This window comes from Aulonocara stuartgranti (assembly GCF_965226115.1).
Source record: "Aulonocara stuartgranti genome assembly, chromosome: 16".
Classification (NCBI taxonomy): Eukaryota; Metazoa; Chordata; class Actinopteri; order Cichliformes; family Cichlidae; genus Aulonocara; species Aulonocara stuartgranti.
In genome coordinates, this window is record NC_138952.1 from 35,228,464 (window position 1) to 35,255,461 (window position 26,998).

Below are 26,998 nucleotides of genomic sequence, written 5' to 3' on the forward strand. Positions count from 1 at the left end.
TGAAACCACAGCAAACTAGAGATATACATGAAAATATTAACCTATTCTGGTTTAAAGTGAACTGCTCCGTGCAGTTGGACATGGATGCATGAATGCATAGAGCAGTTCAGTTCATATGGATCCATATGCAGAAATAATGACCATAGATAACCAGCAGGGGGAACAATACTACACTTTTCTGGAATCAACCCACCTAACACACCAACAACAAGCTTCCTGAGGTGGATGAGTGATTCTAACAGAGCACAACACTTTTTATTTTTTAGTTATTGGGGAATTTCTACAGTTGAAGTATCCAAAGGACGTGACAGGTCTGTGTCTAATACACACACACACACACACACACACACACACACACACACACACACACACACACACACACACACACACACACACACACACACACACACACAGGAGACAGGGTGGGCAAATAATTTTCTAAAGGCTGCACATGAGAAACTGGGACGATGGGACTGGACAGACAGATGAAAATCACTTGAGATTTAACGTTTTTTCCCTAAAGAACTTTGACCTGTAGATTAATGTTACTTTTGGGATCTTCTATTGTACACTGATATGCTACCTGCTCAAAGTCACATTTGGAAATTCTATATGTACACTGTAACAAAAAGAGGGTTTAGTCATGTGGCCAGTCTCTAGCGATTAGGCTGAACAGTGATTTCAATCTTGGCCACTAAATTCAAGATGGTAGGGAAACATGGTGACTTCCACAAACCAGCACCTACTCCTAAGTATTTGTAATGGAGTAATTCTAAGCTCAGATGAATGCATGAGTTTGATGGAAGACATAATAACACACTAATCAATGAGTACAATATTTTTTGTATTTTTTGTGGTTGAGTAAACTCAGAAAACACCTGACTGTATCTTTAATAATAATAATGGATTGCATTTATATAGCGCTTTTCGAGACCCTCAAAGCGCTTTACAATTCCACTATTCATTCACTCTCACATTCACACACTGGTGGAGGCAGCTACAGTTGTAGCCACAGCTGCCCTGGGGCAGACTGACAGAAGCGAGGCTGCCATATCGCACCATCGGCCCCTCTGGCCATCACCAGTAGGTGGCAGGTGAAGTGTCTTGCCCAAGGACACAACGACCGAGACTGTCCGAGCCGGGGCTCAAACCGGCAACCTTCCGATTACAAGACGAACTGCCAACTCTTGAGCGACGATCGCCCCTGGCCTAAGACTGCAAAGATAGATAATATAGCATGTGTTTGCAGTCATTCTGAGAGACTATACAAAGTGAGATTTTTGTGTAGTTTTTACAAAACCAGTGTGTTAATTTCTAGTCATTTCCAGCGTACATAAATTTGATGTAACTGGGAACACTCAACCAAGCAACATCACTGATCACCAGTAATTCAGTCTATCACTACTTTTCGAGTGGGACTTCCAGATACAGACGGACAAAATGGTGGTGGCTAACCAACCGGACATAGTGGTGGTAGACAAACAGAAGAAGACGGCCGTAGTGATTGATGTAGCGGTTCCGAATGACAGCAATATCAGGAAGAAGGAACACGAGAAGCTGGAGAAATACCAAGGGCTCAGAGAAGAGCTCGAGAGGATGTGGAGGGTGAAGGTAACGGTGGTCCCCGTGGTAATCGGAGCACTAGGTGCGGTGACTCCCAAGCTAGGCGAGTGGCTCCAGCAGATCCCGGGAATAACATCGGAGATCTCTGTCCAGAAGAGCGCAGTCCTGGGAACAGCTAAGATACTGCGCAGGACCCTCAAGCTCCCAGGCCTCTGGTAGAGGACCCGAGCTTGAAGGATGAACCACCCGCAGGGGCGTGCTGGGTGTTTTTATATATATATATATATATATATATATATATATATATATATATATATATATATATATATATATATATTTGTGGTCCTTTCTTGGATGCCTACCACTGTGATGGTTACTGGAGCCTTTTTTAGGGAGGCTGCTATGGTCTGTTGTTATGTGTTCCATCATTCTCCTATTCCTTGGATATGTATATATATATCGCCCAAAGAGGCAAAACACCAGCAACTGCTGCTGTAGATCCTTGTGGTCTGGATCAGTGAGCAGTAGCTTCCTTGTGGTACTGAGGCGGGTTGTTGGCCGGTAGTTGGGTGGGGTCGGTCCCTTCTTGGGATACATACAGGATCGCGACTGCCCAGCCTTCGTTAGTCATTCTGGTTGTGTCTCATCCACTAACCTTTCTGCTGCCACATGCTCATGAAGTGCAGTTTATTTAGTCTGTAGGTATGAATCATGTGAGGCCCTGGTGCTCTCCAACTCTTCGTGTTTGTGGTCCTTTCTTGGATGCCTACCACTGTGATGGTTACTGGAGCCTTTTTTAGGGAGGCTGCTATGGTCTGTTGTTATGTGTTCCATCATTCTCCTATTCCTTGGAGGGGCTGTTCTCATATTGTTCCCTTTCCACTGAGAGTACACCTTAGATGGTTCAGTGGAGCTGATTTATTCTCCTGGCTTTTCTCCCTCTGGTGTACCTCTTCGAGCAGTTAGCCATGGCTGTAAGTCTTTGCTCGGCAGTTTCTAAGGCCTCAAGCATCAGCAGCTTCCTGTACTTCTTAGGCATCCCTTTCTTCATCACATCTTTCTGCATCTCCAATAGCTGGCTAACTTTCCTCTGTGCTGCCTTGATCTTGGTGTATAATGTCCTTCTCTGGGAGCATACTGCTCCTTTGGCTATTCATCTTGTAGCCAAGCATCTCAGTGATCACTGCTGCGATGGTGTAGATCAGCTGGTTGGTTTCGGTGATAATAAGTAATGATGCATTCACATCTTCTAGTAGATCTTCAGGGGGTACTTCACCAGGTAGTCGGCCACAAAGGGTCCAGGTTTCTATCTCAGTCATGATCCTCTCTTTCAGGTCAGCTGCTCTTGCACTCAATGTGTTCAACACACCAGTTGTTGTTGGGGCCTGATACCCAATTCTGAATGGTGGAAATGATAATATCTCCCCCTCACCTGATATACTAGCTCCCCCTTGCTGTAGCATTTTTGATGTACCTCATCAATCTCTAGTTGTGATAGCAGTTGCTTCTTCTAACTAGCCGATAGTTGTTTTTCTGAAGAACTCTGTGTTCTCATCATCTCTTGTCCACTTCCAGTAGCCTACTTCTCCTCCGTAGCTTCAGTTATATACGCTGTGTATTATTTTGTTGTCTTCAGCTGACTGCTTGGGCCACGTATGTCAAACGAGAGGACTGCCTGCCGGTGCCATAATGTTCCTATGGAAACCTGTGAGCTTTAAATGTAATGTTGCTAGAGAGAGGCCCCAGCCTACACACATGGTTACCCAAATATAACTAGGGCCCCCGAAAGGGTCCCTTCCAACTATTTGGAATTAATAGCCCCTTACTGACGGTGCAAAGGTACTGTGTCATTTATACTACTCCAGTGGTGTGTGTGCTGTTTATTTAGACAAGTTTTATATTAGATTAACATTAAAGCTAATGGTATATGACTGTTAAAAATGCACATCAGCATTTGAGGGTTAACACATCCATATAGACAGACAGTAGAGTCAAACACATCAAAGGGAGGATGTTGTGTAAGGGGGAACAATGGTGTGGTCACACATGAAGGGCTGTGTTTTGTGGCAGACGTTCAAGTTGGTGAATCTCCAAAGCAGTCTGCTGGATTCCCACTGGCTAGTGGGAATCCAGCAGACTGAGGCGCGCTGCAAAGACAGGGCAAGACCAATATCATCAAGCTGAGAAATAACTCCTAGAAAGCTGTAGAAGTCGGAATTTAACAATTCTAATTCTATTATTGATATCACCAATTTGATTCCTTCAGGATCTGGCTGCTGGGCTGGGATCAGCAAACACTCAGCTTTGAAACCATTCTGAATTTTGGTTTTCCTTACTTTTAGCATGCTGGATGAGCAAATTCTTGCAAAGAGCCAACGTGTGTTAGCAGCATAAAGCAGTTGTTTCTGTCCTGGATGCAGATTGCACTTTACCATAACGATCTCATCCTTTTGTGCAATAAAAATAAAAGTAATAAGATAAGATAAGATAAGATAACCTTTATTAGTCCCACACGTGGGAAATTTGTTCACAATGTCCACAATCACGATGCAAACTGTGCCACTAATTTCCTTCTCCAGCTTTTAAACTGAAATCCACAGAAATGAACTACTGTAAACTGGTTCTCCACAAGAGCCAGTTCTCTATTTCCATCCCTATGTTTGGTATAAACTGCAGGGTGAAAATAGGTACGTTTTTGATGTAGAAAAACTGCAGTATATGTATTCGTTTTAGAAATGCCAAGAACGTCCCCTGCCAGCTGGATAGATGGAAAGACTGATTTAAATCTTTCTAAATGTCTGAGGGGAGCAGTGAAGGTCTGCCATGACACTCGCCACTGCTGTCAAGAAAACCCTACTGGATACTGGCCACATGAACACAAAGGCTGACTGTGCTTCTCCTCACACAGAAACTCAGTTTGTATCTAATCACATATGGCACTGTCATCATACAGTGATTTCCTGCCTTGACACAGCCTCCACAGCCATTCAGTCATGGAGGTCAAACTGAATTTTCTCAGTGAGGGTCTGAAGACTCAAAGGCTCTGTCACGGTCCCCTCTGTGATTTTGATTTGTGCACCCAGCACTGCCTGGAAGCTAAATTTGAAATCAAATGATATTTGTCACTGTTTGAGAGTTTTTGTTCAACTATGAATCACGATGGCCCTTACAAACAGTGAGGTTTGGTTTATCTGACATAAGAGGCTGCAGTTTTTAGGTACAAGAATCTGTAGGATTTTAGGTTAAAACCAAAGTAGAATTCTAAGAACATTATAGGAACATTCTGCTGGGAAAAGGCGGCGATATGAACATTTCTGTGAGAGAACTTTTGCTATCTGTACTAAGCATTTTTCAAAGCCTTGTCTGTAAGATCGCTATGTTATATTTTATGTTTTCCATTTGGAACAAACTCATATTTGAAAAATTAGTGTGGAGGACCCCTAAAACCATCCCACCTGCACAGAATATTTTATTTGTTTATTTATTTATTTTTCCACAGAAAAGCATATGGTGCAATGATGAATCGCCATTACATCAGTAGTGAATTATGTGGGTGCTCAGGTTCTGATTATGTCTCTCCACCAGCTGTGTGTATGACCTGCAGGAGGAACTCGATTTTCTTTAAGCAGTCGCTGCTGTTTACCCAGTGGCCTCCTGCCAAACAGTCTTGTACTGTTAGCTTGTATGCTGACAGACTTTTATTACATGCTGAATCATCAATAACATTAGACATGCTTGCTGACCAAACTGATGACATGCTAGGGTCATAATCCTTGGTTTGAATTGCTATGTGCTCTGTGACTAAATGCTTTTGGTCAAACACAAATCATCTCTGTGTAATCCACTTAGCTCTGTGTGTGTGTGTGTGTGTGTGTGTGTGTGTGTGTGTGTGTGTGTGTGTGTGTCTGAGAAAGAGAGGGAGACAGACATTCAGACAGCAAAAAAGAGATAATGGTGGTGTATGTGTGTGGTCTAAAATAGCACAGAAAATTGTAACAGCAGCTGATTGGATGGAGCCTGCAGGAAACTGTCTTTGTTGGAACAATGTTTCTTGGAGGTAAATCTTATAATATTGAAGCCTGTTTATTTCTCATTAAATTGCGCCCCATTTGTAAGGAAAATGCATTTGTGGGTTGATAAGAAGAGTTGAGTGAGTGGGTTGAACCAAAAAACAGCTTATTCTGCCACTGACTCTTGTTTTGAGCATCTGGTACCCCAGGTGCTGACAATCTGGTGCTCACCTGACACCTGGTGAGTCACACATGAAGGACCCCAGGAGCTTTGTCGCATTATTTTGTACAAAACAAGCGAGCATGACACATCTTTGATTAGGACTGCTGGATGCTTGTACTTAACCTCGTGCGCGAATTATTCTTCTGCAGCACATCTACATCATAACTTACCCTGTAAATGGGAACTCATTTTAACCTTATGTGGTAACTTTCTATATAACATGGTGAACACCTCCTGAAAAATGTAACTACAGCACACGGAGGGTGGACGCATATCACAACCACTTGAATGATGTAGAAGACCGGCTGAGGGAATAAAAGGAATTTCTGGTCACGCCGTAAGTTGGGACATAAATTTCCCCCAGAAGTCGAAATCAAACTTCAAAGTGACTCATATGACTCAAAATTAATAGATGTGATTTAAGAGAAGTGAGGAGCACTGAGCAGCGGCTCATTTGTAAATAAGCGCTGTTTATTTCAGCATGAGGTTAAGAGCACTTTGAGCTGATCAGAGAGAGAAAAAACATCACCAACGTTACAAAATGTAATATTTGGATCAATAATGAATAGATTAAATGAAACCCACCTACTGGGACAGTACCTGTATCTGTATGTGGACGTAAGCCTCTCGAGATTCAATCATGATTTGAGAAACACACATCCATGATGTTAACCACTGATAGTCTAATATAGATGATCATCATTTTAAATAACTTATTCCAGGTGTTATGGGAAATAAAAGATTGATCCCACTACAGCTACTCTGTTTCACTGGTTACAAAGATGTTTCGTTACACTGAGCAGGCAGCTGCCCGTGTTAAACTCACCAGTTAACGTGGGCGTGTTTCCTGAATCACCAGCATGTGTTAAACGCGTGATGTAAAGTGAACACAATGTATGTATGCAAGTTTCTGTCAAAGACACAAAGGTTCAAGTCTAGGGCTGAACTTGAACCTATGTGAATAAAATTCAAGGTATTTGGACTTTATTAAAATATTTTAATCAGCATAATTAATTTGCATGTTTATCTGAAGACAATATTGACTCCTATGCATATATACATTTGAATGAATGCAAGATAGTGACCTTGTTTTTCCATCGGGTTTTTAATCTAGCCAAATCGCATGACATACTCGCAGAAACGGAAGAATCTGTGGAGCCAACATCTGAAAGTTTAAGAGTGGAATATGTAAACAAATATAACCAGTTAACATAAAGCAAGTTTCTAAGCATGTTTATCCACTATTTCGCGTGTTAGAGCTTGTGACTTGAGTAGTGCAATTAAGATGCTGGTGTCGCTTTCATTTGCATTTTTACATCCTTGGTGAAGGGGATCGCTTCTACAACAATAAAATATACTACGAGCCTTCATATCTTGTGTCTGAAGCTGTAGAAATGAATATAAAAGTCCTTCGACAAATACAACTTGACTTCTCTTCCATCCTTGGCCTACTAAGTAAGTGGTCAGTCTCTAGACACGGCAGTGGGATTAGCTGGAAGAAACATGTCCTACCCCGGCCACTGTACTGGAATATGGTGGGTTAACATGACGGTGACCACAACCTGAGACCTGCTGATCTGTCTCTTTAATAGATTCATTATATGTTATGGGAATACATCTATTTGTTGGAAGACATAATTGCACATGTATATTTATGAGTGCAATATCTTTTTTTCCCTATTGATTCATGTAACAAAATGTATCTTTAAAATCAAGGTATTAAGAGCCCACTTAAAGGGTTTAAGGCTTAATCCTTGCTACAAGGCAAAAGAAAAAACAATTTAGCTGCAATAAAAGGGCGGCCTTTTCCTTTCCCTCTGCCTTCTTGGCTCTTAGTTAAATGATGGGGATTAGGCTTATTAAGAGGGCTTATTGTCTGTGGTGTCATGGATACCCAGTGATTACACACTTTGTGGCTGCTCCTCCTCCATTTGCCCTCAAATCACACAGGGATTTGCTGCCTCCAACGTCAAATCAATTATTTTCCCCTCTCCATTCCCCTTCCTTCTCCACACTAACTCTGATATCGTGCCAAACAGGCTTTACACTTCATTGTTAACATGGCTGGATGACAAGGCCAGAGGAATATTTAAAAATAAAGTGTGATTGGCTCCGTCAGAGTAGTCCTGCTTTTTGCTGCTGCTGGTTCATTCACATACATAAACAACACTTTTCAGGGAAGGAAAAGACTTATGAATGCACACGGATTGACACACTGAATGAACTAGTATGTAAAAACATGAAATAAAATTGAAATCACATACAAAACTTCCATCAGTCTACATCTCTACCTACCACAAGTTGCTCGCGTTCCTTTTTAGTTCACTTTTGCACAAGCGGTTCAACTTCCTTCACCTCTGATCTTATACTTAGCAATGTTATGCTATTAGACAATGATTATTATTATTCGACGCCCCGCTGTTGCTGTGTGCTCAGTCTGGAGGCTGAAACCCTGGGAGGGCCTGTGGGCCAACATGGATCCAGCAGACCAGGCCAAAGAGGGGTGACGGGTTTAAATGTTCCCCTGCTGCTGTGGCACCTGACCCTGGCTGCCCCCCCCCAAGCTCCAATTGACTTTAGTAATAAACTTGCTTCAGCTCCCACAAATCATAGAACAGTTACTGGGGTACATTGTGGTCAAAATAGGCATCTGCTTACTGTTTCCAACAATGTCTTTGTCCAACTGCATGTTAAGTGACAGTGAATGGTGCTTTTAGGTTTTAAGTTGTATCTGAGTCAGACTTCTAAACCCTGCTCAAGCCGAACACAGATCTTTAGTGAATAAGGGAAGTACCCCTACACTGGCTGAAGTGTCTAATGACAGCCTGTTTACCATGAATTGTCAACTTCCAACCTCTTTGAAAATTCATCTAGGCCGGGAAATGAAACCAAGAGGGTGAACAATTAGGATAACCAGAAGGGGAAGAAGGCGAGGAAGGCAGGGATCGGCTAAGAAAGAAAGAAAGAGACAGAGGAAGAGAAACAGCATGTATAATAAAGCTTGTCCATGAATGTGTATTTCCTGTCAATAGACCAAGAACACGAGCATGTGGGGAAACAGAGGCATTTCGGCCCATGCATGTGGAACAGGAAGAGTATACACTGGTGTGAAAAAGTATTTTTCCTGTTTGTGATTTCTGATTCTTTTGCATGTTGGTCACCCTCAAATGTTTCAGATAATCAAACAAATTTAAATGCTAGACAAAGATTAAAAAAGTAAACACAAAATGCAGTTTCTAAATGAAGGTATTTGTTCATTAATTCCAACCTACATGGCTCTGAGTGAAACAGTGACTGTCCCCTAAACATAATAACTGGTTGGACCACACTTAGCAGCAACAAATGCAATCAAGTGTTTGTGATAACTGCCAATGAGCCTTACAGTGCTGTATACACCGCTGTGTATGACCAACAGCAGCAAGGTCTGCAGCACAGGAGACCCTGATAACTGACAGACACTTATGGAGCCTCTTCAGTCAGTTAGCTGTGACATAATTAAAAGGATAAATCTTATGAGCAGGGCACAGAGATAAGAGGTGTAATTAGAGCAGGGAGAACATCCAATGAGGTTTTTAGAAGGTTGTCTCTGGGGAAATAAACTATAACTTGTCAATCATCTACCAGAGATATGGAGCCCTGGAGCAGATCTAGGAGAGCATGAATACATATAGACACTAGCGTTGGTCTCTGGACATGGTGACAAAATCTTAATGTCACAGAGATTTTGCGAATATGATTAAGAAATGCACATGAGCTTGATGTTCATGATCACCCCAGCATCCTTCTAAAAATAAACACACTGTTAAATGCTAAGGTGTAGCAAATTTTCAAGCACATGGTAACTACAGGTCTCAGTTGTGAATAAATGCAATCTTGATGTTGAAATCACATCATACTTTACTCTGAACAGATTTCATATCGACATAAGTCAAAATTACAAAAAGGAGAATGTAATTTTTTTCTTTTTAAGGCTGACTTGCTCTGAGCAAGAGCAAACACACTTGATTGTCTAAGTCTTTTGTTACAAATCATTATTAAATATTGAAATCAAATCGATATCCAAATAGGCTGGTACCTATAATAACAGGGTTCTAGATGTATCAGAAGCAGTTTGAAGTTCAGTATTTTTTAGCACTGAAGAAGACCTCACCACACCTGCAGAGGTCTGCCCTGCTGCAAACCAGCAAACGTGGAGGATAAATATGGGTTCTTTGTTTTTTTACACCAACAGACAAAATGTGCATTTAACCAACTAGTGAAAGTTAAAAGAATGAATTGGTAGGGTTCATTTAAATTGAAAATAAACTTGTAAGCAGAGTCAATACATTTTCAACTTTCAACAGCAAATTGTTGAAACTGTGTCTGTTTCAATCATCTAGCTGTTGAACCGCATGGAGGATGAAGGATTTGGAAATTGTCCTCCTTTTTGTCACGATGGGTGTGTGGATGTGGAGTAGAGAGAACCAAACACAGGACTCGCTGGCTGATTGAGGATTTGGACGGTGTTTATTGTGATTACAGGATGAACAGAACATGAGACGACTGCACTGAACTGAACTGAAAACACACACGTGGGATTGATGACGACAAGACAAGGAACAGAGGGAAACTCTGGCTTAAATACACTGGATAATGATTAGAATCAGGTAAGAACACAGCTGAACTAAATCTAACTAATGAGACATGGGAATTAGAACGGAATAATGCACACATACAAAAGGCCAAAACAACAAAACAGGAAACACGCGGAAATTAAACAGTGACTAAGAATAAACTGAAAACACTGGGTCGACGACCCGGGAATCCTGACACTTTATCCTTATTTCATCCACTTTGTGCATTGTACCTTTACAGCTGGGAATGCTGGGATTTAAAAGGTCACCCAGCACAACGCAGTATCCAGCCCTCCCAGCAGAAGCCTTGGTGTGTGTTATGGCCTACAAAAATTCAGTGATTTCATGGCTTCTAATTTTGTTTCTTTAGAGCTGTTGCAGCACAGCATTACATAAAGAGTACGTACAAGTATCGCGGATATTTCCCACCCTTCAAGATATGTATAACAATCTGTTCCAGTTGCAGACGTACGACTCTCCCTATTCGGGTGTGTAAACGATCTGGGAGCACATTGTTTTTTCCTGTGTCAGCCTACCATGTGAGCCCTGCACAGACGGCTGCCTCTTGATTGACAGTTAGCTTGTCTCTGCGACACACTGCTGCTCATATGTAGAATTTAGAGCCATGAATGCAGGCATTTCTTGTGAAATGCTCATGCTGTCTCCATCTGTCTCTCTCCCACTTTTGTATTTGACACCCCTGATTAGAAGGGAAACCTGTGTGGTGAGACTGCATCTCTAACAGGAACAACGTGTGGTGCTGTGAGGTGGAAAGTGAGCTCTCTTGTTACAAAGCCTGCAGCAGAGGTTGTTTACATGAGTACCTGAGAAGGAACAAGGTGTACAGGCTGACAGCTTGTGCTGCTTCATTTCCGAGGCCATCTATAAAAAAAGCAACAACAGTACCATGGAGGCAACCATAATGATTGTATCCTACCACACCTGTAAGCAACAGGATGAACAAGTGGAAGAAAAGTAGAAAAGAAGCTCGGATTCTAATTGTTACACTAATGAGGTCCTGACTTGTAAACAGGAGATTCCTCACATGCTTGGTTTCTGCATCAGCTTTCTCTTCCCTCAACATTTATCTCTGCGGTGAGGATGAAACTATAACAACACTGATATCACACTCCAAGTAAGAGTCCTGAAAATACTTAACTGTTCTGACTTAATATTAATGTTACTTCTACGTTACTTCTATGTGTGAATTGTCATTTTACTGATACAGCTGCTAGAAGTGGGAGTCGTTTTCATTGTGAATTAACTATATTGAATTAACTGGATGAATAGTTTGTGTTTGCTTTATTAAGAACAATGTTAAAAAACATGTCAGAGGTAAGTAGTATGAATGTATGAATACTAAACACTATAGTTTTTCACTTTATTAAGCCTTAAGCCAAATAAGTCATCTTCTATTTTGATGATAATTTAAAAGCCTGATGGCTGTGAATGAGTTTTTGTTTCTCTCTGTTTTACAAAAGAACCATACATATGTTTTTTTGTCCCATAAATGTTGTAAAGTTGGCAATCATGAGTTATTTAGTGTGCATCTTTCAATCACCACATCCCCCAGTGTGCCCAGTCTGGCTCCAATTACAGTCTCCAGTCTCCTCACATCCTTTTTTCTGATGCTGCCTCCCCAGCAGACTGCAGCATACAATAGCACACTTGCCACCAAAGACTGACTGAACATTGCAGAAATTTACTGTAGGTGTCAGGAGAGCTCAGTTTCCTTAACAAAGAGACGACTCTGCCCCTTTTTGTATAGTTTGTCTGTTATTCAGGGACCAGTTTAATTTGTTAACTAGGTGTAAACCTATACACACACATACATATAAAGTATATACACACACTCATACATATATATGTGTATAATGTATACATATTAAGTTAAGTGAATTGCACTTAGAAAACAAATCCATTTCTTTAGTCAATCAGGTGATCTTTATCTACGTGCTGGATACAGACCAAGAGTAGTCTTACAAAAGAAAGCATCAGTAGTACGGCTAGTGTTATTTATGTGCTAGTAATGCATTTGACCCAGGTGGGAATGATTTTAGCAGCATAAATGCACTAAAATAGATTGCTGTTTCTAAGATAACCATGGTGGTTATTTACAAAAGAAACTCAACAAAAAACAAGACACTGACATCAAATTATTCAATGGTTGTTAATCTAAAGACAGGTGAAAAAAAAAAGGAAAAATCTGAACTCTTAAACCCTGCAGTTCGAGGGTATTTTACTGCTGTGCATCGGGCAACTGAATGGTTTTTGAGGATGAAAATGAAATGTATCATTTGCTCTGACCTTCATCTGTCAAAATGTGGACCAGTGTATTAGACAGTGCTCTCCACCACAATTGTTAAAACACCAGATAAGGAAATATGGCTGCGCCATCCTCATCCTGTTACTGTTGGACTGTCGAAGTTACTTTTTCCTTCCCACTGTTGCCAAGTGCATGCTCGTAGAGGTTCGTCTGTGTTACTGTAGGACTTATACCTTACAAAATAAAATGCCTTGAGGAATTTAAGCTTGCAAATATTTACTCATTTTGCACTTAAATGATTAAAATTGGCATCTGTTCTGAAGGGTGCATGGTAGGAAATGTATTTCTTGTACTTGTTCTTGATTGAGCCATTTGTATAAAATGGCTGCAAACCTGTTGATGTCAAATATGCAACCGGTGTTCTTCAGTAGAATAGAGAATAGCCCTTTATTGTCATTGTACATGTACAATGAAATTATGGGTGCTCTACACCAGCTATCAAATTTTGCATGACAACACTATTTAGTAGTTTTGTCCAGGACAAAACCAGTTTGTTTACAGTACTGTGGTGAGTTCACAGTAAAGTCCATGGTCAGATTTAGGGCACATCAAGTGTAGCAGAGATGAATTTGCATTTAAGCTGATGATACTTAATTCACTGAATTCCAGTTGTATACTGTAAAGTGTAAAAACAGTATAAACGTGTGTAGTGTCAGTGTGGGGGATGAAACTACTGATATGTTGTTGAATTCAGTTGTGTAAATGTACAAAGAGCAGGTCAGTTGATTACAGCAGATAAACAAAGAAAATCTACAGAAGCTCATATTAGAAATTTTTTTCCAGTGCTGAACCACTACAGTTGGTAATTTTATACTGTTTTGCTCCTTCTGCTAATGCCAGCTATATCTTTTGGTGGTCATAACTTTTATACTTTTGAGATATTAAGCTTTTTATGTTTAGCTTGCCGGGCTGAGTCATGTTTTAGCTCAGTGAGATGAGCATCCGTTCTCAGAGCGGGAGGCCCAGGTTCGAATCCCGCTTATGGCAAAATTTTTTACAGTTAACAGTTCAACTTTTTTTTTAAAAATTCTTTTCAACTCAAATTTCAGCTTCTTCACCCCTTTTCATCAGAATTTTCAGTTTCTTCACCTCTTTTCAGCACAAATCTCAGCATCTTTTGCTCATTTCAGCAGAATTGTCCATTTCTCCATCTCTTTTCAGTTTCCTGAGAACCCATGTGGCTCAGTGAGACAAGTAGCCACCTTGAGACTAGGAGGCCTGGGTTTGAATCCTGCTCTGCGCAACTTTTCTTTTCAACAGGCAGTTAAACTTTTCCAGCACAAACTTTGTGTTGTGAACCAGTTTACCTCACTGAGTTGAGCAGCGGACCCCGGTTCGAGTCTTTTAGAAAGTTCAGCTTTTTCATCTCTTTTAAGCAGAAAGTTCTACAATTTCTGCTCTTTTCTGAATCTCGAAATATGTTTTCGGCAGACAGTTCAAGCTCACAGAACTTCAGCTTGTGCAGTCTTTTCAGCTGACTGGTTTGCTTGATCAATAATTTTTAAATAAAAAAAAAATAGTGCACATTTTTTCTCTCATCATATCTTTGCTTGGAACTAGAACTGGTTTGACTCAGTGGGATGAGCAGCTCCCTTGAGACCTGGTGGCGAAGGTTTGAATCCTATCTGTGGCAGTTGCTGCACATCTTCCCTGTTTGCATGCACACTGCTTTCTTGACACTCTGCAGCGTACCCTTTCAAATACAGCTTCAGCAAGCACTTCAGCTTCTACACCTCTTTTCAGCACAAATTTCAGCTTCTTCACCTCCTTTCTGCAGAAGTTTCAGCTTTTTCAGCGTTCTTCAGCAGTTTGCTCTGCGTCCTCTGCACCCTGCACATTTTTTATCTCATCATATCTTCTATTCAGCTGAGAACCAGTTTGTTTCAGGGAGATGAGCAGCATTTCTTAGAGTGGGAGGGCCAGGTTCAAATCCTAGTCATGGCCCCATTTTTTTCAGTAGACAGTTTAACTTCTTTAACTCTTTTCAACAGAAATTTCAGCTCCTTCACTTCTTTTAGGCCAAACGTTCAGCTTCTTCACCTCTTTTCAGCAGATTCCACAACACGGCATTCACACTGCATTTTTGCAGGAAATGCAACTTTTTCTAGTTATTTTTAAGATTCTCTTTCACTGCAGGTGTCCTACATAACAGAGCTAAATACACTCATTAGAATTAGGAATTTAAATTTGAATACATTTTTTATTCTCATGCACTAATGTGAATTTGTACAGAAATGGTTTATAGAGTTGTCCTTCAAGGAGCTACTTTCTTCTTTCTTACTTTGAGTACATTTCAGAGCCTGCTGTACTTTTTCAATTTTACTTGAGTAAAAATGTTTCTTCAGTACTTCAAATTTTACTGGAGTATTTTCTAACCCAGACATCTGTACTTCTACTCAAGTAAAGAAAGTCTGTACTTTTGCCACCTCTGCTGCATCTCTGAGATGTGGAAAAATCACTGGGTTGATGTCGACCTCTGCATTGTGGGTATGAGGATATGATGGATTTCCAGCAGATCCAGTAGATCCAGTAGAGGGGTGTGTGGGATCCACTGTGATCTGGCATGCCAGTCATTCATTGTGCCACTAGAAAGTGCTCTTTAGTAGGGGTGCAACGATATTCGTATCGATATTGAACCGTTCGATACAGTGCTTTCGGTTCGGTACGCATATGTATCGAACAATACAACATTTGTAATTTATTTTATCAACTTTCCTTCTGACGATGCTGTCTGTGTTGAGCACTCAGTGAATCTGCGTTCGACTACTCCGCCTAGGCTGCACTGTCGAGCGCAGATCCACTGAGTGCTCAACACAGACAGCATAGTCAGAAGGAAGAGCGCAGGGCAAGCTAGCAAGACACATGGACCTCCCCCACCCTCATTCAGATCTGGCGTTTGGAATTATTTTGGTTTTCATGTGACGTATGACCCTGAAGGTAAGCGAGTCATGGACTAAAGTAAAACAGTATGTTGGATGTGCTATGCAATGCTCAATTACATGGGTGGGAACTAGTGTGTTAGCGCAGTTAGCTCGTTAACGTGTTGGCCGTATAGCCCCATGCACGGGGCGATCGGCGGTAGCTCGTTAACGGAGATTTGCCGTGTTGTGGCGTTAAGGTCATTTCAACGAGATTAACCTGAAAGCACTAGTGGGAACACAACGAATATGACTGCACATTTATGCCGACATCATCCTAGTGCAAAGACAAAAACAACAAGCATGCTACTAACTTTAGCCGAGTCATTTAGACAGCTGTTAGCACATGATTCTCCTTATGCTGCTGAGAATATAGCCCAGAAGAAGCGGATAGTATAGCTTTTATTTTGGAAAGAGACATTTCTCTGTAATAAACTCTCTTTTCCAAAGATGAGTGATTCCTCAATCAGATACAGGGCTCGCAATATCGCTAGCCTGACGTCCTGGAGCTAGCGATTTTTTTCAGTCGGGCTACCAAAATCTATCTCTTCCCTGCCCGTCGGGCTATTGTAGGAAGGAAAAATATATGTCAATGCTTTTGCATTCTTTCAGAAATGTAGCTGGGTAAAAAACACGCACAAGGGTTAGGGTTATATTTAAAAACTGTACTTTTGAGTTAAAATATATATTTATAATTTTAATAAATGACAAATTAAAAAGGCATGAACATTTTTTTGTATCGAAAAAATATCGAACCGTGACACCAAAGTATCGAACCGAACCGAACCGTGAATTTTGTGTATCGTTGCACCCCTACTCTTTAGCAACTTATTAGTCATCTTGCACAACTCTTCTGCCTCTGCACTCTGTCCCATCATTGTTCATGTCTCTCCTTACAGTTCTTCCAAAATGCTCCTCAGACAAAAGCTCTGCTTTTAATTTTGCAGAGTAAGCAGAGAGAATGGGATTTAAAAGTGTGAAGTAAATTGCAGGCTGTACCACCAGCACTGCATGTGGTCCCTGGAGTCTCTTTCTCAGTGTGGTCAACCAGCACACAGGAAGAGAGGTAATGTGCCCACTGGGAGGATCTCCTCTCACTACAAGCTTCTTCTTCCAATTGTGTGCACACAAACTGCTATGTGAGGGCTCCGAAGTCCAAATGTGTCCTTAGTTTTCAAGCAGGTAAAAGCCAGACGGATCTTTCACTGCTGTAATTTCATCACTACAACTTTAAAACACCTGAATTGATGAGACAAGAGGACTGTGCTAAGATAAATAGGTTAATAGTCACTGAGTAACAACAACAGCTGTGGCCAGAAATTCCTCCCACACATCTGCTTCACAGTAGCAGCTATCAAAGGGGAACCTCAGTGGTCAACCAACCTAAATCACTGACTGCTGTAATGTCAGAAGGTAAAACAGACCATTTCAACAACACAGACACCTTGAACTGTTCCATCCTGCACACAGTATGTTCCTCTTTCCTCTTTAATTCTATGCAATTCTGTTCGGTTTTTTCCACATCGCGCTAAATGTCACCACTGCCTCAGAGTGCTTTTTATTGTAAGGTAAAGACCCTACAATAAAACACAGTAAGCTGCAATAAATAAGACTTCTATAACACCATTAAAGGCAGTCGTGAACAAGCGTCTCTGTAAGTTCAAAGAGGTATAGAGAAAGTCCACGTGATCTGCAGGAAAAAAAAATCAAACGTCAAATTTTAGGACTAGGTTAACTTTGTCAATAAGCAGACTGTTGGGTGAAGATATGCTTCTCCCAGTTTAACTTAAAGGAAACATTTACCAGCGCGAGAGACTCAAGAGAAAATAAGATCAAAGGGTGCAGAGATACTGAAACCAACCAAAGACATGTCGTGGAAGAGCGCCACAGATTAATAATAACTAATGTGTAAACACATAATGAGTGAAGAAGAAACACTAATCATGGGAATCCCCCACAGCCTAGGCCTATTGCATGATACCTAGGGGAGGATTAAGGGTCACCTGATCCAGCTCTAACTATATGCTTTATCAAAATGGAATTTTTTAAGACTAATTTTAAGTAATAAGTAAGTAAGTAGAGACGGTGTCTGTTCTCTGAATCAAAACTGGGAGCATATCTTAATTGTTTTGCTATATTTATTTTAGGATGACCTTACCTCAACACATCTGAGATGAATTAGAGAGGAGGCTGCAGCCAGGCCTTCTCATTCAACATCACTGTCTGACCTCACAAATATCTTAGAATGGTTGGTAAAAAAAAAATCCCATAAACACACCTCTAAACCTTCTGGAAAGTCTTGCTGTGAAGCAGCAAGAAGGTCCTGGGTTCAGCTCCACCATCTGGCCTGGACCTTTCAGTGTGGTGACTGCATGGTCTCCCCAAGATCGCTTTTACCTGAGTAGAATATTTTAGTAGTCTCTGCTAACCTGAAGAGTGCACTCATAGAGGCTGACTCGTCATTATAGCTAAAGTCAGCACACTAACAACCATTTGTCCTGAGTTGATATGGAGTAATATTCTCAAGTATTTTTGATAGCAAGTAAGAACAAAGGTGAGTAATGAAGTGACAAGAAAAGAGAAACTTTACATACTTCCTGAATAATTTGCCTTTTGTGCACGTTCATTTGACCCTTTGATCAGGAGTGTTACATGTTACATACACGGGGTCGTCTGAGACCCAAAGTGATTTCAAACCTGAGTTATCTCACTGCACTTGTATGAATTTCCTCTCGGTATCCACTTAGTTGAAAAACATACATGCTAGGCTAACTGATTACTCTAAATTGGCTGTAGGTGTGGAATTGAAGACGGAAGGTAGCTAAAGCACTGAAAAATATAAATACCAGTTCATAACATCCTATAATAAACAAAAGTAACAGGATAGTGGCAGAACAGAGAACAAACGAGTTTTAAATGAAGCAGCTTTCCAAATACATGGTTTGGGTCTCTCCCCCATGTTGATACCTGCAGCTGCCCCATTTTTGTCTCTGCAGTAATAAATGTTAATGGCACATCAAGGAGACATTATGGAGTCATGCTACAGTGAGTCTTCATTTAGAGCCACATGTGAGATGAACCACAGGCCAACTGTTTTAGGGTGCCCTGTCTGCTGACCTGTAATGGCCAATCCATTCTGATTAATTGTGTCCTTTAACGAGCAACCAGTGACAATTATATGGATGCTCCAGAGAGAAATGTGCAATATGTTAGGGTCCCTTGTGGAGTACTGCTTGACTGGCCCAACATCCTTTCAGAGGCCCCCTTGAGCCCCTCACCCCTCATTGTGGGAGAACAGGAGGCTGGGGTGAGATTAATAGAAAAGAGAGAGGATGATGGACCTGCTCCCAGGGGAGGAGTTGTAGCTCATTGACATGAAAAAATGTTTATCAGGCTGTGGTGTGATGTTGAAGCATTTTACAGTGCAGCAGTTTATTTATTTATTGTTTTGTGTTTGCATTTTAATTTGTGAAACTGTATATGCCATATTTTGTCTGGCTGATGGATGACAATACTGACTGATTCTGTATTGCTTTCAATTCATCTATCTATCCATCTATCCATCCATCTATCTATCTATAGGGATGGGTATCGTTTAGGTTTTATCCGATACCGGTGCCAAATCGGTACTTTTGAAACGGTGCCGGTGCTCAAACCGGTGCTTAAAGAATGGAGAACACAAAATTGGTCCAAAAACCTCTCATGTTCAGCTGTTTTTTGTAAAAAAATATAACAATGTTAGCCTTTTCTGCAGCTATGGGGCATATATGGTATCACTCTTGGCTGGAAGCAGTGCTTAAACAATGGAAAAAACACAAACTTTGTCCAAAAACCTCTCATGTTTAACTGTTTTCCACTTTTTCTTTGGTCATTTTAGCCTTTTTAGCCAGGGTGAAGGGAGTATCTGCCATCAAACAAGAAGACAGCAGCATGTAGCTATGATGATGTTTGCTAGTTCACCTTACATGCATTAATGTAATGACGTGGTTAGCCTACTCACGCAGAGAAGAACGGCTGCTGCTGCATCATCATCCGTCATCATTTCTGCTACACTGGCAGGGTTAGGGGCCAGGACTCTCCTCTTCGTGTTTTTGGGGGATGTTGCATAACAGGCAACCCACCTGCTCGGTGTGAGGTCTCGCAGCAAGCTATCAAATACGGCGCATTTCTGGGCTTTTAAAAAAAAAACGCTATGCGTCGCCAGGTGTTTCATCAGATTTGAGGTGTTACCTCCTTTGACAGTATCACAGTATCAGCTTAAAGCACTTGTTGCTGCTGAGTTTGCATCTTTTGCTGTGAAGTACAGCCAGACTTTTAACCGCTTCGCCTTGGGCATTTTTAATCTGTAGCTCTGCTTTAACAGAACGTACGTACGTACCTGGCCCCGCCTACTATCCTCGGAAATGTAAAATGATTGGCTAGAATCTAAAGTGTATCACAGCTCAGGAAAAAAAAGCACCGAAATAAAGCACCGAAATGTGCGCTGCTTTTCGGTCTGGTTACTACCGTTTATGTCAGAACCGGTGGCATCATGGCACCTCCACGAGTGCCCATCCCTATCTATCTATCTATCTATCTATCTATCTATCGCTGTCACGGCGAATGGGATGAGCCATGTGGAGAAAAATAAAGGAGGATCCAATTGCAGGCACTCGTGGAGGTGCGAAGGAGGTTTATTGTAAGACAAAACAAGTTGAAAACGGCAAACAGAACTAAAGATAACCTGAACTGGGAAAACTAAACTACTAAACACGAACATGAAGGAGGGTGAGCAGAGGCATATGACGGAAGACAGCAGGGAGACCACACGGCTGACGCCCAATGGATACACAGACAAACCAGCGACTACAACATAAGAAGACACGACTTAAATACACACAGAAGAACACAGGGAGATTACAAAAAGGTGGGGAACACATCTGGAAGTAATAGGGCTAACGAGACAGGGGGCGGAGTAAAATTGAACACGCTGACATCACACATGCACATGAACCTTCAAAGTAAAACAGGAAACAAGACACACTTTACTAAGACACGGACTAGACAGAGAAAGACAGACTGAGCTAAACTTGCAATAATAACAAAATACAACCAGAACATTAATCATAATACATATACCAGAATAACTGAAACATAGATTTATCATAATAATCAATAAAGCACCAGAGAAACAGAAATCAATCCATCATTCAAAAATAAACCAAAACATAAGAAACTCAAAATGCTGCGTCAAAATGGCCCAGACCGTGACAATAGCACCAAATACAACAACAGTCGCCTCAAGGTGCTTTATATTGTAAGGTAGACCCTACAATAATACATACAGAGAAAAAACCCAACAATCATATGACCCCTGTGAGCGAGAGCTTTGGCGACAGTGGGAAGGAAAAACTCCCTTTTAACAGGAAGAAACCTCCGGCAGAACCAGGCTCAGGGAGGGGCGGCCTTCAGTTTTCAGGCTCCTTTTCTGTGAAACCAGCTCCCAGTTTTAATTTGGGACACAGCTTCTCTACTTTTAAGATTAGCCTTAAAACTTTCTTTTTGATAAAGCTTAAAGCTTAGTTAAAACTATTCAATCATACACTTGGAAAAGTTTCACAGAATTATATTTGGGCTCATAACAATTAAGAGACTTGATGTAATGATACTGGGTTCAAATGTAGGCCTACTGTAAATGAAGGCATGCTCTCTTCTTTTGGTAATGTAAAGAAAAACCCTAATTATGTTTCTTTCAGAAATATAGCTCCTAGCATCTTCCAAGTTGTGAAAGTGAACATATCTGCAGTTTTAATAGGGACAAGAGGCTCCCAGGCATTATCCACTATGTTAAGTAGAGATTTGAAGCCAAAAGAGAAAATGGTGATGGACTTAACAGCAGCAGTCACAGACTCAACATCTCCTCTTGCTGTCTCAAACTCATTCCACAACAGAGTATATTGTGAAGGATACTGTGCTAGCACTCATACACACAGGGGAAACATTCAATGTTTGTTAAGGACCTCCAACAGAGAGCAGATCAGTATTAGCTTCCAAATAAGCAAATTTTGCCCGTCTTCTCAGTCCAGGAGGTTTCCTAAATGAACCTCTGTGATCTCGTCATGGCCTCTCATTCAAAAGCAATGCTTCTCTGCCTCAGGCCGTGATAGCAATATCTTTTCACCGACTGGTTAAAAAGTCCTCCTGAAACCCTTTAATTACTGCGATGCTGAGATATGGATACAGCATTATGCTGATGGTAATTGAGGAAATGTGTGTAACCACCCCCACCGTTATTAATTCATGTAATTTCCTCTTTCATTTCAAGTTAATTGGAATAAAATGCTTGCTACATTAGCGTCATAATGAAAGGCAATAATCTACAAAAATGTATAAGAGCAAGACCTTCTCTGCAGGGTCACATTAATTAAATTCCTTTTCATTCATATTTCATTATAACGCGCTCAGTATCAGGCTGTGTGCCATTCAAAAGGCACTGATGAGAGAAAAAAAAGGTGAATTGTTGAGCGAACCCAACTGTCAGTGAATTTAGTTCCAAATTAATTATTTCAGACTGATAACCTCTTTCATCTCTTTTGACTTTATAGAAAGAGCCAATTAATTATGTCAAACATGTTCTCTCTTTTTACTCTCCAAAGAGAGCAGGCAGGCTGATGGGGATGTTTACTGTAAGAGGATAGGATGATGGCGGGTTGGTGGGTAATGGCTGTGTGTGTGTTTGGGGGTGGTGGTTGATAGGGAACAGCCCTCCCTCCCCTAATGTCGACACACCTGTCAGGCATAGAGCTCGTTATCTAGGCGCTGAGGGCCCAGGATGGTTGTGTCAGGAGCCGGGCTCCAGCAGCAATTCAGAGGACCATGTTGGAGCTGCATGGTGAAACGCACACACAAACACAGACACACTATGAACACTCTGTCCACTGTTAGACAATTCACTCAATTAACCCACTGCACTCAGCTGCAGCCTTAATGAGCTGGGGAGCAGACAGAGAAGAAGTTGAGGTTCAGTGGATGTTGTTTCTTGTACAAACTTGGTGTGTTCTCATTATAGCTGTTGTGTTTTGGTTAATTTCAGTTCACTGAGTATTTGTTTATGCGCGGCTCTCTTAAGCACCCACCACAGTATTTTAATCAGGTTGAGGTCTGGCGTTTGACTTTGCCACAGCAACACATTGATTTTCTTTTTAGTCGTGTTGTTGTAGATTTGCTGCTGCGCTCGGGATCATTGCACCTCATTAACTAGTATTTTCATGGAAACGTTCTTACCCTGTGCGCAAAAATGTATTTGCATGCAAAATTACTGTTGGATTTATCAAATATCCATACAGACCTGTTCTCTTAGTGAATCAGAATAACCTGTGGCATTGTGCAATCTACCAATTTCTCTCCATAAAGAAACACGTTTATCTCCCGGTGCAGCAGAGAAAGTGGTGACAATATTGTAAGAGAGAAGCCAGCATCTCGAATATGAGAAACATACAGTCTTACTGTATAAAATGTAATAAAAGTGGGAGAAAGCCAGAAGATGCACAGCTTTCCAAAGCGTTTCTACAGGAGTGAGAATCATTAAAAGAAAAAAGTCCAAAAAACCAACACTGAGGCTGACTGCTATAGACACTCATCAAACATCACGTACAGAGATGTTTGGAATCAAAGTTGATATAAAAAAGCCTAACAGACTTCAAGAAAAAGGAACCAGAAGAAGAATGAGGAACATGAGATCTGTTGACCCCAAATCCTGTGGCTGATGACATCCAGCAATGATAGAGGTGCTTTCTAATGAAAGATAAGGACATTTATGATAAGATGAGATAATGGAATATGTTTAAATTGACAGATGTTTCACTGATCTGTCAACATGAAGCTGAGTGTGTAAATGAAGCTTTAGATTTATTGGCCCATTTATATCCCCAGCGGTCACTTATGGTCATGAGCTTTGGGTACTGACTGAAAGAAAGAGATCGTGGATACAAGCCACAAGATTTAGGCACAAAAGTATTGATAAATCATGGATTTGTGTATATGCATGATTTACACACTGATTTGTATGTATGGACTGTTGGTAAATGAGGCCCAATGATCCAGTTTACACCAAGCTTTGAATGGGTCAAACAGGTGGCCTTTCAAGGGGTCTGCGGCTGCAGACCTTAATGTGGTGGCGCGAATGAGGGATAACCAGGGAAGGTGACTAAGGGATGTTGACAACGCCACCTGGGGGGAGAGGTACACCCCAGGAAAGATTTTTATAGCCAATGTAGATGTTACACTAGCTACCAAAGCCCACAGGCTCGCTATTAACAGCAGAGGTGAGGCAGATCAGTTTTACAAATCAAAATGTATTAACAAAAACTGCTAAAAGCATAGAACTGTAAAATCAGAAATGGTAGCAGGGCTGAGCCTGCAAGATGGCAATTAAAACACTTTATTAACAAACAATGACCAGGCTCGCTGCCACGATGCTACCCTACAACAATAACAACTTGATAAAATAACAAAAAATAGTGGAGACCGGCCACTTGAGGAGGCAACCTACCAGGAGGAGTGCCCAAGGGTGCCACCGATTACTCACCCATGTACTTCCACTGCAAACCTCACTGTCACTCACACTGAAATCTAAATGGTGAAATCTAGCTATGCCTGGTGTGTACACTCTCATGCATCGGGGAGGGGATTCCACCTCACGTGCCTAGCCCCTCAACAAGCAGCCGCACCTCCACTACAGCAACACAACAAAAAAAGCATAAAATGTTAAACAAATTAGTAAAAGAGATCTACATGAAACAAATAGTTACAGTTCTTTATAAAAGCAAGATTAAAATATATAAAACAATTCTGAGTAAAATTCTGAGTAAAAGACCATAAAACCAGGAGTCAGTCAAGGCCAGTCCATAAACGTTTGTAAAATGACAACAGGCTACTATATGCCACATTAAGACAAACACAAGGGTCCCACTTACCACTCTCTAAAGGGCAATACTAAAATGGAGACATGGAATGAAACACAGGAAGGGGAACATGGGAACAGAAAAGGGAGATGAAACACAACGGCATGACTAGGACCTGGAGAGCGACGGAGTGAGACACACACAAAGACAAAGGCACAAATAGACATAAGGTAAAAGGACTGGATGTTATAGTCCCTGATAATGCATTGCTTTAAATGGAGAGAATCTGAAACCAAAAATTACAAGTGAACTCAAAGACATACATAGGGCTAAACTCAATACTATAAACACTTAAACATCTCCAAAATGCAGCAAAAAAGGGTCATAAATACTAAATGAACTCAAAATTCTGGGTCAATGACCCAGCACCCTGACAGTGGCCTCACATCCGAGTCATGACAGGGAACATCCCTGCTGAGGCCTAGAAAATTAATTCAATTCAATTCAATTTTCTTTATGTAGTGCCAAATCAAATAGAGTAAAGACCCCACAATAATAGAAAGAAATCCTAACAATCAAACAGCCCCATCTGAGCAAGCATTTAGTGACAGTGGGAAGAAAACCTCGGCCTTCACTTGGCTCAAGGAGCGACAGCCATCTGCTGTGACCACTGGGGGTGAGGGGAGGAAAATGAGACTATTAGGGTTTTCTCTGAGCTTTGTATGATCTGGCATAAATCTCTCTCTTCTCTCCGTTCAGTATCATGTCGACATGTGCCACTGCTTCTGGACACCACGCGCTTTAGTATGGAGGACCACAAGAGCCACACACATTGAAGTAAAGAATTGTACAATAAATTATGTGTTTGTAAATTGATTTACAAATAAATATTTTTAAATTATTTTATTTTTTCAAACATTATAAAAGTAAAAAGTATTCAATAAAATTAATGAAATAAAAACACTATTTTTAAATCAAGCTTTGCCCTGCTAAGAAGTGTGTGTGCTTGTACAAAGGCCGTTCAGCCTCAGGATTTACACTATGCCCGACACAGATATGTGAAGAATGAAGGGAAACGGAGAGCTGAACCTCCCAGTGTGGGCCTGTGGACGCAGCCTGGCCACCTGTTGAAGGTAGAAGGTTGCTAACATGGTTAACTCATGAAAATATTACCCAACAGTACGAGCTAGCTAAGTTTTTTGTAAGCTGCTGTGGTCTTCACAAATAAAACTTGAAGTAGCTCAGACTATTAGAACCAGCACTGAGCCCTGTTACATTTATACAGTGTTAGAGCAACAACTGCAACGTGCAGCTTTTAAACTCGTGAATAAAATGCTGACAGTAAACACATCAGTCCAGATGTTACCACATTACTTTATGATACTTAGAGTTAAAAGAACTGAGACAGACACACAAGCATCACACCACATCTGGCGTATATAGTTCCATTTTGTACGGTACATTGTTGAAATAATAAACTATATATTCCAGTTATCCACTTAAAAGTAATTTTTGAGTAAATGAAAGTGAAATTCACCTGCAAGTGTTTTTAACAAACTTTGTTGTTTTGCAGAATTCATCAGCAGCTGTGCAGGGATGTATTTGATTACTGTTCCACTTTTCTAACCTGGAAGCTGAGGATGGCTTAATCCTGACAAAGACCCATCCTCAGCACTTATCTTAGATGTTACATCCTCCGTGCAGGAATTCCAGAGAGAGAGAGCAACAAACACTGATTAAGATCAGCCAGAAATCTGTTCCTTTCTGGCAGCTGTGGCAACTTATAATAAGAAAGATAGCATTCTCAGAACAATGCTGTGTCATGTGTGATGTGTCAACATATGAGGATATTTCATGTTTAATCATGGATTCCCGTGAACATGAAAATTTACCATGTTTTTCATGTCTTCCAGTTAAAACCAGACCAGTCTATTGTGTCTTCTGTACGGGCCAGTGCACCTGCCTGGTCATTAAAGGGGAACTAGTGTACTCCGTATCGCCATGGGAGAGCTTTCAGTACTTGTTGGACTGGGAAGGTTATGGCCTGGAAGAGTGTTCTTGGCTGCCTCGATCCTTGATCTGCTATTCCAGTAAGTTGCAAGAATTTCACCGTAGGCAACCTGACAACCTTGGTAGATTGCCGGGAGGCTCCCGTTACGGGTGCACCGCTGTTTGAGGGACCACTGTGTGCATCTAAGAGAACAGGCCACTCTCCAGGTGGGGGGATCTAACAAAGGTGGACGGGTTTGTTTTGGGTCCCCCTGGTCCTTTCCTCCCCGTCCCCAATTGCTTCCCTTCTCCTACCACACATGCAGGGCCTTGGGGGTGCAGGTGTGTCACTGAGGTGTATGGGAGGTCCTCCTTCTCTGTGCTCATCATGTACATTCTCACAACACGTACACATGGGTGGGGTCTTGGGGTGGGCACACTGAATAGCGTCCAGAGGGGAGTCTGTTCATTCAG

General features: G+C 41.2%; 1 long non-coding RNA gene across 1 annotated transcript; it reads left to right on the plus strand.

Moving 5' to 3' along the window:
* The first annotated feature begins 15,548 nt into the window (after nucleotides 1–15,548).
* On the plus strand, nucleotides 15,549–25,345 carry LOC309691682. Its single transcript, XR_014272083.1, has 3 exons — nucleotides 15,549–15,672; nucleotides 16,553–16,719; nucleotides 25,295–25,345. It is a non-coding gene; the product is annotated as an uncharacterized lncRNA (long non-coding RNA).
* The last annotated feature ends 1,653 nt before the right edge of the window (nucleotides 25,346–26,998 follow it).